We start from the raw sequence: 13639 nt of genomic DNA on the forward strand, positions 1-13639 counted from the left end.
AATGGCAGCTTGGAGAAGGCACCCTTCAAATATCAGGGACCTGGAGCAGTTTGCTAAAGAAGAATGGTCTACAATTCCAGCAGAGCATTGTAAGAAACTCATTGATGGAAGCGGTTGGTCGCAGTTATTTTGGTTAAAGGTTGTGCAACCAAGTATTAGGCTGAGGGAGCCAATACTTTTGTCTGGCCCATTTTTGGAGTTTTGTGTGAAATGATCAATGTTTTGCTTTTTGCTTCATTCTCTGTGTTTTTTCATTTAAGACAAATTAAATGAAGATAATAATACCAAAGAATTTGTGTATTTTCAGGAAGAAAGTATTATCTGACAGAATTGCAGGAGTGTCAATACTTTTGGCCACAACTGTATTTTGTAAATTTTGTTTATATTTTTTCATCTTTTTTTTCATCACTTGCATGTCACATGTCTATCATACAGGAGCAGTGGTAGACGTTTTTGCAAAGAACTCAATATTTAATGAATCCAATAATGTTACATGTATAGACAAAAAATGAACCCATCACCCCCCTAAAACTACGAGTTTCGGCAGATGCCTTTTTCAAGTTCCTTCTACGCTCGCTGGATATCTCCTTTTTTGCTTGGATACAGCTATGCTTAGTATGGACCGAACTACTTCCGTGCTGAAGCGTCTAAGACGGCCGTCACAGTGGTGAGCTGAAATTATTTACATTTTCTTCTACGCTCACTGAATATCACTAGATGCACTGCCGACAGCAAACCCTACCTGTGCCAGGTACTCGTGAACAGGTGCCAAACAGAGGCTCTCCTGGACTCTGGGAGCGTAGTGACTTTGGTCCTTGGGTCTCTTGTTGCCGGGGGCAACCCCAAAGGACAGAAAGTGGAGGTGATGGGTATCCATGGGGAAATCTGGGAGTACCCAACTGCGGAGGTTAATTTTTCTACATCATGTGGGGACATTAAATATGTGGTGGGAGTGGTGAAGACCCTTCCATATTGGGCTGTATTGGAAAGAGACTTAACCCCTGTTCTGGTCCCTGTGGGAGACCAGGGTCAACCTTCTCAAGGTAAATGTTGTTCCGGGTGTAGAACCCGGAGATCATGGATACCTGACATAGGGGTCGCCAACCTAGGGACAGAGTGTAACCCTGATAGGTTCCCCCTAGAGGTATTGGCAGGAGGGTCTGAGGATTTGGGACAGGGTGTAACCTTGATAGGTTCCCCCTAGAGGTTGTTGCAGGAGAGGTCGTTGAAACCCCACTAAATCCTGAGCTGGAACTATCCCTGGTAAGTTTGGGACGGCTCAGTTCCAGAGTCCCACGCCGAGACGCAGGTATAAAAAGAAAGCCCGGAGGAACCATGAGTGTGTAGTCGCGGTGTTGACTAAGGACATACACACGAGGAACCCTCTGGCACTGGCCAAGGATGTGGCTGGGGGTTATGGTAAAATGGATAGAGCTCTCGCTAGACTGCAGCGTCAGGACGCTCTGGTTCGGGAGGAGCTTGGTATGAATGTATGCCCAGAGTTGCCGAGGCGGACCTCTGCGTTTCAGCTTGACATAGTCACCGAGGCAGGGGTAAGGGTACGGAGAAAATGGTATCAAGGGCCCGAAGGCAGGTACTTAGGTCATGGGATGAGCTGCAGGGTTAGTGAACCCAAAATAAACAAGGTCGAGACCACCCAAAACTGGCCCAAATCTACTGTTAGTCAGGAAAGTGGGCATGTCTTTTGTAACGGAGAATGGGGAGGTGGGTGGTCAAGTAACAAAATATGGAGGAGAAACACAAAGGGAAGGAATGCTTGCATCAACCGATGGTTCTGGTCCCTACTTTGTTTTCTCAGTACAGTGGCAGGCAGGGGTTTCATAGGGTCATGTGGATGTAAGGAGGATGACCGGGCGGTGGGTACCTTCATCATGCCAGGTCTGAAACTGCTGAGGCTGCATCCCATGTTGCCGGGGAGAAAGTATAGGGGACCGAACAGGCCCCATGACCCGGGGAGAGGGGCGTGACTAAGCCGGGTGGTGAGGAAAATGTGTGCCAAAGTACAGTTAGTTTCCCGCCGACATTGAGAGCTCAGCAGGGTGTGCAGCACACTCCGCACCCAGCGCAGCAGAGCTGAGACATGCCGCGACCAGGCTTACCCGCATGTTCCAGCGTGACAGTGATGGAGGAGAATGCTGTACACCCAGTTAAACATTGGGCAGTGCTTGTATGGAGTAGTGCGGGCCAACTACAGGACACTGAGGTACGGTCCTCTCTGCTGGCCAGTGCGCATCGGTCCACGCTTGGTACAGAGACTCCTGCAGCTTCCTTCACGTTGGCTGCACAGGCTTATGGACTAGGTGCTCAGCGGATAAAACCGGAGACTGCCCGCTGCCATCAGAAATTGGATCATCAACAGAGGACCCAATGTGAGGATTCTACGCCGATTGTTGCCAGAACTACAACCCCCACGGGACTGGATACTAAGGAGGACCAGCGCGAGTTATGATAAGAGCTGTTTAAACCTCATACTGTCGTATTCATTCTTGTTCTCTTAATTCTTGTTTTACTGTTTTGTTAACTCCCTGCGAGATTATCTGCATCTTTACTGTTAAATTAAACAACATTGTTACACCCCATTGCTCTGCAATCCCTGCATACTGCATCTCAGCACCTGCTTACATGGATGCCCTGTCACGAGCCCATGTGGTGTGACAAGTGTTCAACCCCACAGGTTTGAACAGAGGGAGGGGGTATGTGAGGCAGTGACTGGTATCACATGTAGAAGTCGCTGTGTGTTCCCCCTAGGATGCGCAGAGAGGCCTATTGAGGCAATGAAAGTGCATTGCAGGTACAGGCATATGTTATGAATGAGTCACCGAAGGAGGAAAAAACAAAAATACAAGCTAAGTCCAGAAAACCGGAGAGGTTGGTAGCTATCGGATTGCAGACCCCTGATCCTAGCCACAACAACTAACAGTAGCCGTGGGGGGTTCCTACGATGCCCTAGACCCCTCGATCACAGTCGGAGAACTAAATAGGCCTAAAGAAAGAAAGGGGAAATCTAAACTGCCCCAGAGCAGACCCCAAAGCAATAGGCAGCCCCCAACATATAATGACGGTGAAGCAAGATGAAAACACTAACACAGATAGAAAGATAGGTTGAGCAAACGATGGGGCCCAAGCTAACTAAAAAGGACAGGATAGAAAAGCTGCTGTCTGCAATCCGTAAAAAACCCTACCAAAAAATGTCCCAACCGTCTGATAGGAAAAACAGGCCCTGAAGTCGCTAGGACTTCAAAAAGACTATATCAGCACTCAGGTAAATTCTGAAGACAGAGAAAAGAGACAAACTGATCAGAGACAAAAATGGAACTCAGCACACCACCGACCGGGGATGGCTGAACTCCAAAAAACAAGGTAAACAAAACAAAACTAATAAGTTCAATAGCAGAGCAAAAACTTATCTTTGGGAAGCAGGAATCAGACTGGTCTCCAAGAATCCAGCAGAGGAATCACCAGTGACTCAGAAGGGCGTCGGCTGCCTTATATCCAGTCAGAAGTTCCTGTTACCCAGTCATCATCTACAAGATCAGGTGTCTGGTAATCAGCCTCACTACCTTCCTTCACCAGAAGAGGGAGTTCATCAGACATCGACGGTGAAGGGGAAAATGAACTCACAACAGGCATAGCTGTGGTTGCAATGCAAAATAGAATAGAAGTGAGTATAGGTCTTGGACATGCTGGTTGTACAAGGCAGATTTAGGGAAAACCTGCTCTGGCTTTTGTGTTTTGAAACTGACTGCAGGATGTTAGTGGTGCAGTCCGTTTCATTCCTGGCCTGGTTTTCCATGTGGCTGAAGGCCACAGATTCTAGTTAAAAACCCTGCAGTATAGAGTTTGGGTGTGTCAGGTTCAGGGTCAGTGTCAGTCTGGTGTTTGGAGAAGTACAGAGCAGAAGGCTCTGCAGAGCTCCACCTGTGTGAGGCTATCAGAGCCAAACAGCCAAGACAGCTGAAAAGCCGGGCACCCACAACGCACACAGTGGTGCAGTTGTCCACGGCAACCGGTCAGAGAAGGACTGGCATGTTTAGTGACTGCAATCCAGAGGATATGTGCCCAACTGCGAACTGGAGGATATTGTGTACTGTGTAAAGCTGTGAGTAGAACATTAACACGTTGGTGCAGTCGACCACGACAACCGGTCAGAGGAGGACTGGCGTGTTTAGTGACTGTAAACTGGAGGATATGCTTCCCAGCTGCGATCTGGAGGATATCGTGTACTGTGTAAAGCTGTAATTACAACATTAACATGGTGGTGCAGTCGCCCACAGCAACAGGTCAGAGGACTGGCATGTTTAGTGACTGTAATCCAGAGGATATGTTTCTCGCTGCGAACCAGAGGATATCATGTGCTGGGTTCTGTGAGCTGAAGCATTAAAGAGCCGTTTTGTTTTGAACTTTGCAGGGTCCCTGCCTCATCATTGCACAGGGTTCTACCGCTGCACTACACCCTTTAATGACTGCCAATACACATTTTAACGGCGGTCGTTAAAGAGCCTGATTCCTAAGCACTGCTTTTTCACGGCGCTGAGGAATAAGAGAATAGTGCCACCCAGCTGACAGTTGATACCGTGCACTATCGGCCCAGGCCAGTTATGAAGCTTATCGGGGCCGATTAACCCCTTAAATACCATGGTCAATCGCGACAGCGATATTTAAGTGGTTACAAGGGAGTCACAAAACCCCCTTAGCAACCATCAGACCCCCGCAATGAGAATTGCGGGTCTCGATGATTACCATAATACCTGAGGTCATGTGATGACTCTAGGGTACGATGGCCTGTGAGATCCAGCAATAAGCTGGGTCTCACAGGCTGTGTCAGTGATACACTGACAGTCTCATGTACTGCAGCACACGCGAGTTCTGCAGTGTATAAGACCAGTGATCAAAATGAAAATTGTACATTTCCCACAGTCGGACTAAGTGAAAAAGTAAAAAACAGTAAAGTAAAATATGTAACAGTAAAAAATTAAAATAAGAAAGCACATCACAAAAAGCCATTTTGCCACTCAAAACGCAGCATTTGTGATTAAACAAAAATAAACAAGGAAAATAGACATAATTGGTATCGCTGCATCTAGAATGACCCGCTCTATAAAACTGGCACGATATTTATTAAATAAATTTAAAAACACTCCAAAAATATTGCTTTTTCATGATAGTGACTCACAAAAAGTGAAATTAAAGGGATCAAAAAGTCGCACATAAAAAAATTGTATAAATGAAGACGTCAAATCATCCCAACAAAAAAAGTACTAACCTGGCGTATTGACCAAAAATAAAAAAGTTACAGCTCTCAGAATATGGAGATGCAAAAACAAATTCATTTTCGTAAAATATTGTTTTTTGTCTGTAAAAATAGCAAAGCCTAAAAAAAATATAAATCTGTAATCATAATGACCCAGCAAACAAAACTGTCTGATCACTTTTACCACACGGAGAATGATACAAAAAAAATTGAATAGCTGGTTTTTGTTCATTCTGTGTTTGAAAAATCTGATTACAAAAGTGATAAAAAAATATGATGTGCCCCAAAATGGTACAAAACAATCTGCAACTCGTCCCACAAAAAATAAGCCCTCATACAGTTCTGTTCACCAAAAAATAAAAAAATTACAGCTATCAGAATACGGTGATAAAAAAAAATACTTTTTATTAAAAAAAAAAAAAATTATAAATCTGGTAATGCAAGGACCCGAAGAAGTCTTTTGTGGATTATAAGACGCACCGGATTATAAAATGCACTCAAATTTTGAGGAGAAAAATAGAAAAAAAAATCTTTTTTTAATATAATGGTGGTGCCTCTTATAATCCATGTGTCTTATTGCTTATGGGGAGTGGTGGCTGCGGCAAAGCAGGGTCCCAGTGTTGCTGCTGGAGGAGGCAAGAGTGGAGCGTTGCTGCAGGCCACAGGCTAGGTTGAGGGGGTGTTCTGATGTGCTGCGATGTGGGTGAAAATGGCTGCGGGGCTCTGTGGTGCAGGGGGCTCTTCTGGCATTTTGTGAAAGCCCGGAGCCCCCCCCCGCACATGCATTACTGCAATGCAGTGGCCTCTGGGAAAATGGCCACAGGGGGCGGCGCATGCTCAGATTGGGATCACGGCAATGAGATCTCGGGAGGAGATTTGGTCCAGTTTGACCTATTAACCCTTGTATACCTGACAAATTTGCAGCAAATGCAAAAATTACATTTTTACAACTAAAATGTCATATTTCCACATCTCAATGTTATAAAATTCTGTGAGACATCCATAGGTTCAAAATACTTACTACACCCCTAGATGAATTCCTTAGGCAGTAAAGTTGCCAATATGGGGTCACATGGGGGGTTTCTGCTGTTCTGGCAACTCAGGGGCTCTGCTAATGGAGCTCACAATCTGTTCAAATTGAATCTGCATTCAAAAAGCCATGTAGTGCTCCTTCCCATCTGATCCCTGCCATGTGCTCCAACAGTAGTGTTCAACCACATATGGGGGTACTGCCACATTCAGGAGAAATTTCATAACAAATTGCAGGGTCCAATTTCTCCCATTACCCCAAGTGTAAATTACAAATTGATGCTAAAACAGTATTTTAGTGGGAAAAAAAATTTTTTTTTGCTCTCACATCTAAATATTATAAAGTTTTATGAATCGCCTGTAGATTAAAATGCTCAGTACACCTCTAGATGAATTCCTTGGGGGTCTAGTTTCCAAAATACGGTCACTTGTGGGTGAGGCTTATGCTGTTTTCGCATGTCAGGGGCTGTCCAAATGCGACATGGCATTCACAATCTATTCCAGAATTCCAGACAAATAGAACTCTTTCCTTTCCTAGCCCTGCTGTGTGCCCAAACAGAAGTTTATGACTACATATGGGGTATCATCGTGTTTGGGAGAAATTGCGTAACAAATTAAGGGGTCCACTTTCACCTAAAATGCTCACTATATCACTGGATAAAATCCTTAAGGGGTGTAGTTACCAAAATGGGGTCACTTATTTGGGGTTTCCACTGTTTAGGCACTTCAGGGACTCGCCAAACGTGACATTGCGCCCACAGAAAATTTCATCAGTCTGCGTTCAAAAACGTCACTCCTTCCTTTCCAAGCCCTGCCATGCACCAAAACAATGGTTTTCCTCAACATATGGGGTATCGGTGCACGCAAGAGAAATTGCACAACAAATTTTGGGGTCTATTTTTTCCTGTTACCCTTGTGAACATAAAAAAATTGGGGGCTAAAAGTACATTTTTGTGGGAAATTTTTTTTTTAATTTTCACCACTCTACGTTATAAACTTCTGTGAAGCACCTGGGAGTTCAGGATGTCATCAAACGCTGGGTTTTCTCCTTTGTGATTCTTTGCCAGGCCTTTACTGCATCTGATTACAGTTGTTGCTTGTTTGTGGGTCTTTCTTCATTAAATTTTGTCTAAAGCATGTGAGATGCATGCTCAATGGGGTGGAGATCTATTCGTCCATTGCAGAATATTCCACTTTTTTGCATTAAAAAACTCCTGGTTGCTTTCACAATATGCAATCCAATCAACCTTGCTGTATTTGGTTGAATCTGAGGAGAAAGTATAGCCCTGAACACTTCAGCATTCATCTGGCTGCTTCTGTGTTCAGTCACATCATCAATAAACACTAGTGACACAGTGTCATTGGAAAACATGCATGTCAATACCACAAAACTGATTCCATCATGTTTTATAGAGGATATGGTATGCTTTGTATCATGAACCGTTCCAATCTTTCTCCATACTGTCTTCATCCCATCATTCTGGTACAGTTTGATCTTAGTTTCATCTGTCCAATGAATGCTTTTTCAGAATGGGGCTGACTTTTTTGCCAAAGTCTTATCTGACCTATCTATTTTTAAGGCTGATTAATGGTTTGCACCTTGTGGTGATCTCTCTGTATTTGCTCTCATTAAGTCTTCTCTTTATGGTAGCTTTAGATATCTATTTCCTGGAGAGTGTTCTTCACTTGAGTGGATGTTGTGATGGGGATCATCCACCACTGTTGTCTTCCGTGGACATCCAGGCTTTTTTGAGTTCCCAATCTCACCAGTTTCTCTTTCTTCTTTGTTTGCAGAATGTGTCAAGCTGTTGGTTTGGCCACTCCTAATATTTCTGCCATATCTCTGGTTGATTTGTTCTTTTTTTTCACCTAATGATGGTCGGTTCTACTTCCATTGAGAACACCTTTGATCTCATGTTGTGGGTTCACAGCAACAGCTTCCAAATTCAAATGCCACACCTGGAAACATTTCCAGACCTTTCACCTGCTTAATTGATGATGGATTAATGAAGGAAAGGCCCATGCAGTTCATTAACCGCTTCACCCCAGGCCTGTTTTTACCTTCCTGACCGTGCCAAATTTCACAATTCTGACCAATGTTACTTTATGAGGTAATGACTATGGAACACGTCAACAGATCCCACTGATTTTGAGAATGTATTTTTGTGACATATTGTACTTAATGATAGTGGTAAAATTTCTTCGATATGACTTGCGTTTATTTGTGAAAATAACAGAAATTTGACAAAAATTTGGAAACTATATCAATTCTAAAAGTATAAATTCTTATGTCCTTAAATGAGAGTTATGTCACACAAAATAACATTTCCCGCATGTCTACTTTACATCAACACAATTTTTTAAACAAATGTTGTTTTATTAGGAAGTTATAAGTGTTAAAAGTTGTCCAGCGATGAATCATTTTTCCAACAAAATTTACAGAACCATTTTTCTTAGGGATCACGTCACATTTGAAGTGTCTATATGACATAAAATACCCAAACGTTACACCATTCTAAAAAGTGCACCTCTCAAAGTGTTCAAAACCATTCAAGAAGTTTATTAACCCTTCAGGTGCATCACATAAATGCAATGTGGAAGGAAAACATTAATATTTAAGTTTTTTTCATTAAAATTTTGCTTTAGACCTCATTTTTTTTTTCACAAGGGTAATCCCAAAAATGGATCCCAAAAGTTTTTGTGTAATTTTACCTGAGCATGCCAATACCCCATATGTAGAGGAAAACCACTGTTTGGGTGCAGAGCAGGGGAGGAGCGCCATTTGACTTTTTGAATGAAAAATTTGCTGAAATAATTAGCGGACATCATGTCGCCTTCGGAGATCCCCTGATGTGCCATAAACAGTGGAAACCCCCCACAAATGACCCTATTTTGGAAACTAAAGCCCCCAAGGAACTTATCTAGATTTGTGGTGAGCACCTTGAACCCCCAGGTACTTCACAGAAGTTCATAATGTATAGCTGTGAAAATAAAAAAAAACATTTTTTTCCACAAAAATCATCTTTTAGGCTCAATTTTTTTATTTTCACAAGGGTAACAGGATAAATGAGACTACAAGAGTTGTTTTGCAATTTCTCCTGGGTACGCTGATATCTCATGTGTGGAGGAAAACCACTGTTTGGGCGTATGGCAGGGCTCGGAAGAGAAGGAGCATCATTTGACTTTTCCAACGCAAAATTGGCTGGAATTAAGAGCAGACGCCATGTCATGTTTGGAAAACCCATGATGTGCTTAAACAGTGGAAACATCCCACAAGTAACCACATTTTGTAAATAAACCTCCCCAAGGAACTTATCTAGATTATGTGTTGAGCACCTTGAACCCCCATGTGCTTCACAGAAGTTTATAACAAAGAGCCGTGAAAACAAAAAATCACATTTTTTCCACAAAAATAATCTTTTAGCCCCAATTTTTTTCACAAGGGTAACAGGAGAAAATGGACCCCCAAATCTGATGTGCAATTTCTCCTGTGTATGTTGATACCCCATAAATGAAGGAAAAACATTGTTTGGGTGCATGACAGGTTTTGGAAGGGAAGGAGTGACGTTTTGGTCCCCCCCAAAGAATTTATCTAAATGTGTGGGGAGCACCTTGAACTCCCAGGTGCTTCACAGAAAATTATAAAATTGAGTTGTGAAAATAGATAAATTACATTTTTTTCCACAAAAATTATTGTTTAGCTACATTTTTTTTTATTTTCATAAGGGTAACAGGAGAAAATGACTTTCCAAATCTGTTGTACAATTTTTGCTGAGTATGCTGATACCCTATATGTTGAGGAAAACCACTGTACGTGTGCACGGCAGGGCTTGGAAGGGAAGTAGTGGCATTTTGAAAATGCAGGCTTTGATGTAATGGTCTATGGGCATCATACTGATCTGTTTGGAGACCCCCTGATGTTCCTAAACAGTGGAAACCGCCCACTTGTGACCCCATATTGGAATTGATATAGTGTTTTCCTGGTATGTGAACTTTGTGGTGGCATACGTGAGTTATGTAGTGTACATCAGGTTGCCATATGTGAGTAGTGTAGCGTGCATCAGGTTGGCATGAGTTGTGTGATTTACATCAGGTTGGCATATATGAGTTGTATAAGCCAAAAATAAATGTATTAGTCCATGGATGAGTGGTAGACTCTGAAACATTCTTTCATACACATAACAGGTTTGTCAGGGCAGGTGTCACACTGAGAAATGGTGCCCTTTTGTATCCCTCTTCTGTAACACATTTTGCACCTTTTTTGCGTCCTTCCTCTCTTTGCAGTTTGAGGGACCTCACGGGGAAATTTTGGCCTGGTACAAAACGGGCGCTTTCAGTTCCGGGAGTACTGGGGTTTGCTCCTTTCTGACTGCCAAACATTAGGGTCCTGATCACTACTTCCTGGAACTGAAGGAAGGTCTCGGTCTGGCCTGTAAGTGTGATAACACGAAGGCATTGTACATTGTCATCTATACTATGTGCACGGCCAGCTTCTTGTACCCCACCTTGGCTTTCTCATAGAACTGTATGGCTGGAGGAATTGATCAGAGAGATCAACTCCCCCCATGTTCTTGTTATACCCCAGTACACAGTGTGGTTTGTGGACCTGTGCAGAGGTACTTTGTACAGTGCTGGGGGTGCTGCCATCCCCATGTATGGTGTTCAAGAAAAGGATATCCCTCTTGTCATTGTACTTGACCACCAGATTGTTGTCACTACATTGAGCTCTGCGCTTGCCCTTTCTGAGCAGCTGCCCAATTAGCGTCCTAGCGAGGCCTCTCTGATTTTTGTGAACAGTACTGCAGGCTGCAATAGCTCATGCAGAGGGACTTGAATAATGGGATGCTGGTATAAAAGTTATCTACATAGAGGTGAACCTTGATCCCACAGTGGGTGTACCAAATCCCACACAATTTTCCCACTCACTCCCAGGACAGGGTGTTGAATCTGGCCCTCTTACTGGGTAGGTATTGTCGGAATTTGAGCCTCCCCTTCAAATGGATTAGGGACACATCCACGCAGATGTCCCTTTGGGGGATGTACACCTCAGCAAACTTGTTGCTGAAGTGCTCAGTGACCGGCCGAACTTTGAAAAGTCGGTCAAATTTGGGGTCATCTCGGGGAGGACATTGTGCATTATCACTGTATGCAAGAATTTGTGGATGGACTCAAAGCGCATCCATGCCAAAGCCATGTGGAACACTGGAGTGTTTTACAAAACGTCAACACTCCAATATTGCTAAATTTCTGGCTTCTTCACTATTCCCATGCAAGAACCAGGCTCAAAAACTTCCTCATTTCTATGGCATCTACAGGGGTCCAGTTGGCAAATGATGAAGTTGGATTTTGAGATAAAAATTACTGGATGTACTAAGTGGTCTGCAACACCATGAGATATACAAAATCTTCAGAGAAAAAGAAAAAGCTCAAGCAACCAGAGGTTGATTATTGATATTCGTCAGTGATCAGTTCTCAATGGTTGAAGGATGCACTGATGATTCTTTTTTTCTGCGTTTAACTCAATTCAGTAAAAATTCTCCAGTAGTCGATGATTACTACGATATATTTTACTGTCCCTAATCAAAATCATTTTTTAATTCTTTTTTAAAAAAAACTCCAACAATCAGAGGTTGATGACTGATGTGCACATCCAAACTAGTATGAACAGGTGCCAGCCAAAAAAAATCATATAACTTAAAAAACTATAAAGGTTGTACCATGATTTACCAAGAATGATTACTCTAGAGTCTAGAACATTGAAACTGCATTACTGCCATAGAAAATGAGAAAAAAGGAAAAAAGTGCTATATGATGTATAATACACTGCTCAAAAAAATAAAGGGAACACTTAAACAATGTCCTCAAAAATAGGAGCACAGAAAATAAATGGGAAATATTTAAATCAGTTTTACACACCCACTGCGAGCTAGCCATACCGTACAGAAATAAAAGGGCTAGGAACAGGAGAACACCAATGTGGCTAAATAAGGATGTAAAAAGGGCAATAAATAGCAAGAACAAGGCATTTAAGAAGCTAAAACAAGAAGGCAATGAAGAAGCATTAAAAAGTTATAGAGAAAAAAATAAAATGTGCAAAAAACAAATACATTTAGCAAAAGTGGAAACTGAGAGACTCATTGCTAAGGAAAGTAAAACAAACCCCAAACTATTTTTTAATTATATAAACAGTAAAATGATTAAAATTGATGGTGTTGGCCCTTTAAAGAACAATGAGGGTGAAATCATAGAGAGCGATGTGGGAAAAGCAAATGTTTTAAATACTTTTTTCTCAACAGTGTTCACACAGGAAAAGGATTTGCCAGGGGAAATGCAGAGTGATAATGTAAACTCCCCATTAAGTATTACCTGCCTAACCCAGGAAGGAGTGCAGAACCGCCTTAGTAAGATTAAAATTGTCAAATCACTAGGCCCTGATGGCATTCACCCTCGCTCGGGTATTAAGGGAGTTAAGTTAATGTGATAGACAGGCCTCTATTCCTTATATTTAAAGACTCTATAGAAACAGGGTCTGTTCCTTTTGATTGGCGGCAAGCAAATGTGGTACCAATATTCAAAAAGGGGTGTAAAAGGGAACCTGGAAACTATAGGCCGGTAAGCTTAACATCGGTTGTAGGTAAAATTTTTGAAGGGTTTCTAAGGGATACTATTATGGAATATCTCAATGTCAATAAATGTTTAACTCCATATCAACATGGATTTATGAAGGATCGCTCCTGTCAAACTAACCTGATCAGCTTCTATGAGGATGTAAGCTCTCAAATGGACCAAGGAGAATCATTGGATGTCATTTATCTCGACTTCTCTAAAGCATTTGACACTGTCCCACATAAAAGATTGGTAAGTAAGATGAGAAAGCTTGGGCTAGGGGAAAATGTGTGTAGATGGGTAGGTAGCTGGCTTAGTGATAGAAAACAAAGAGTGGTTATTAATGGTGCATACTCAGATTGGGCCAGGGTTCTGTATTGGGCCCCCTACTATTTAATATATTTATTAATGATCTAGTGGATGGCTTACACAGTAAAATATCAGTATTTGCAGATGATACAAAACTATGTAAGGTAGTTAACACAAAGGAGGACAGTTTGCAACTACAGACAGATTTGAGTAAATTGGAGAATTGGACTGATAAATGGCAAATGAGGTTTAACACAGATAAGTGTAAGGTTATGCACATGGGAAGGAGAAACAGATGCAACAATTACTTACTAAATGGGAAACTGCTGGGGAAATCAGACATGGAAAAAGACTTAGGCATCTTAGTCAATAAGAAGCTAAATTGGAGTGCCCAGTGTCAGGCAGCTGCCACCAAAGCAAATA

Source organism: Dendrobates tinctorius, unplaced genomic scaffold (assembly GCF_039654945.1).
Source record: "Dendrobates tinctorius isolate UK_male_01 unplaced genomic scaffold, ASM3965494v1 ptg000160l, whole genome shotgun sequence".
Classification (NCBI taxonomy): Eukaryota; Metazoa; Chordata; class Amphibia; order Anura; family Dendrobatidae; genus Dendrobates; species Dendrobates tinctorius.